This window comes from Henckelia pumila, chromosome 3, assembly GCF_033568475.1.
Source record: "Henckelia pumila isolate YLH828 chromosome 3, ASM3356847v2, whole genome shotgun sequence".
NCBI classification, from domain to species: Eukaryota; Viridiplantae; Streptophyta; class Magnoliopsida; order Lamiales; family Gesneriaceae; genus Henckelia; species Henckelia pumila.
Genome location: NC_133122.1, coordinates 99642060 through 99645390, shown reverse-complemented (window position 1 = coordinate 99645390; position 3331 = coordinate 99642060).

Here is a 3331-nt window from a genome sequence, read left to right as displayed (position 1 = left end):
GGGTAGAGTGAGTCACATGCATTTATAGTATTGCATGATTATGCAATATTTGATTCGATGATTTAATGAATTGCATGTGCTCTTGATCTATTTTTGAAATTGAATTGATTAATTTACTGATTTGTAAATTTTCAAATTCTTATCGATGATATTATAAGAATTTCCTCGGGTGATGTAAGCACCCAGAATTGAATATAACAGTGTTCTTCGGGTGACGTAAGCACCCCAGACTGACAAATTTATATGGTCAGATTGAACAGAACTGTATTATTGCTCAGCTGAAAGAAGTATCTGTGATTGAACAGAACAGAACAACATATCAACCAATGAATAGATGTTATTGCAGGTGGAAGTTGGCCTGAAGAACTTGATCAATCGTTCAGATACCTGAAAGATACAGAGGAATGACGTATCAGATTGATTGAATACCAACTTCGAAACCTAGCAATCAGCTGATGAATTTTGATGAAGAAATGATGAAAGAACAGAGGTATATTAATTTGTTGGTAAGTGCTTAGAACATGATTTTTGTTTATAGTTCTTTGCCACAACAGATAGAAATGATCAGAAAGGCAAATATACCTTTTAGAAGCTAAATATTTTGTGTATTGAAGAATGTTTTTTTTTAGATTTTCAAGCCTATTATAATTCTTTGAATTGGAGATGATGAAAAAGCTCAAGATTGAGTTGTTTAATTATGGCTTGAATTCGAAGAATATGTCTGAATAAATGTTGACAACTGAAACATGTTATGAAAGACATAGTCTTGTTTAATAGAACTGAAGCTGAATGATGAAGCAAAAGGACTGAAATTGTAAAGGTGCTACGGTGTGTGAGAGAAATACATATTTAGCTACAATTTCTATTCTAGAAGTATACAGAGAATCAGAATGAAATTGCACCTGAGAATGAAATTTCAGGTAACAAATTTATTTTGTTTTGACCTGTTTATTATTGGTGCAATAGATTCATGATAGCTGAAAGATTATTATATGATTACCTCTGTATCAGAAAAGAGACTGTGTGAATTGAACAGAAGAATGGAACTATTGCTTCGATGAACTAAAACTGAAGATGATTTTTGTTCGTATTGAAATATCTGTTTATTGCATGATAGATGATGATGCAATAATCGAATATAGATGAATAGAAGAATTGATGATAAGAATCGATAAAATTAGATCAGCAAGAACATAACGTGCATATGAATAAGTTAATATGATATAGAATCTCGAATTAAGATTCTGTGATTTCGGTTTGATATATGATGTTTGATTACAGAAATATTCTGAAATCAGTATATTCGATGCATTAGATATGTTCAAGATCTAAATCAGCAGTGATAGGTATGCCATTGAATAGAGATTACGGAGATGTTCCAGTAATATTTTTGACTTTAGTTTAAGTTGTGAACTGGAATTTATCAGAGAATTGATGAGTTTATGAATTGAATACTGCTTTTGAGGTTTACAAAATAGATGATGATATGAAAATCAGTTACATATGAGTCTTTATTTGATTTTACTGAAGTTATTACATCATAAAATCTTGAATTTTGAAATTCTTGATATTGATTTTGAGGTTTTGGTACCGACCTCAATCGATTTTGATTGACTCTTATTTTTTTTATAGAGTCTGATTTAATCTACTCGTCTTGAGTTGAGATGCTAGTGAGTTGTTTTAACTTAGCATATTGTCATTCATATTATTGTTCTGTGGATGACCTTGACTTAAGTGAGTTTTCCTGATTATGAATTTCAAGAGTTACTGATTGGTTGATGTATACATTCAGTATATTATAATATTTATGACTCGTAACTGATAGAATTTCCAATTGAGATTTGGGAAATAGAACGAAGAGATGAGATGAATGCGTGATTGATTGATCTTTTGAATTTATGTGCTTGAAGTATCGAGATAGATACTAAAACAGTCAGAATTGCTGTAATCCAAATTAAGTGAGAGTTGATTTGGAAGGATTAAAGCACATTGAGATGAGATTAAGTTATTAGAATTCAATTGAGAAATAGAAATGAAGAACGAAACAGACATTCGATCATTTGATTTCAGATTTTGTGTATTCTGGTTTGAATATTCAGATGAATATATGACCAATCAGAATGATTTTTGATTGGAAGCGATCCAGAACTGTTTATAAGATGAAAGAAACACAGAAAATAAACTGAAGCGATGAGAATTCAGTAAAGAATGCCAGATGAAGATATGAATTGAAGCATCAGATCAGAATGAATGAATTCTATTATGATTGATTATCTGATTGTGCTTGATCTTTTCGAAAAGAAATATCAGATTATGAAGAAAATGCACAACAATGAATTTGGGATTCATCCAATAATTGTTTTATCAGAAGATAAAGCAAATAGAAGTAACCGAATTAGTACGTTTTTGAAATTAAACGTACAGAGAGTTTCTGATGAAGTTGAAAATCGTTGACCAGATGAGTTCGATGACAGTTTAGAAATTCCAGAACTGGTATGAGATCATGAGTTGAAAGAATATTTTGTGAAACTACCAAGATGAAACAGTTTATATAAAGTAAACAGGTGGTAGTCATGAACAGATTGATTGAAATTACTCGATACGATAATCTGTCTGTATGATCAAATCACTGAATTGTGATTAGATTCGTTGCAAGACGAATAGTAAGCCAAGAAATAATGTTTCAGATTGAAACATTGGGTTTACTATTACATTGTAATACAGATGATCCGAAGACTTTGAGTACTTTTTGAGGTAAAGGTACAAAATATTATTGTTGAATTGGAAGAATAGTCAGAGAAGATAAATCGAAGTGCGAGAATGAACTTTATCTGTCGTGATACCGATTATCAACATATCTGAATACTTTGAAATCTGTGAATACAGCATATACTCTGATTACTAGACAGTCCGAATAGACTAATCAGATTTGTAAAATACACTGTATGAGATGTGAATAACAACTATCTATTCAGATCTGTGAAAAAGAAAGAGATATGATGAAATTACAGGAATGATAAAAATCTATTGTCAGGATTAAGACTTTAGATTTATTCGATAGAATATGGTATCGATTGATTGATTGATGTTTTGAGAGGTGGTTATATGTGATTTCATTATACCATAATTCGATGGATGGATTATCTGAGTTGATTTTCCAGATATTGAGATTATTCTCAGAACATTAATACCTGATTCGGTATTACTTGTCTTGATGTGTTGCCACTTGATGATTACAATTCCTGTAACAGCTATGAGTTGATTTTGAGATAATGCTATGATGATATGATGAAAAGAAATCCGATTTCTTTGTGTTGAAATGATACTACTG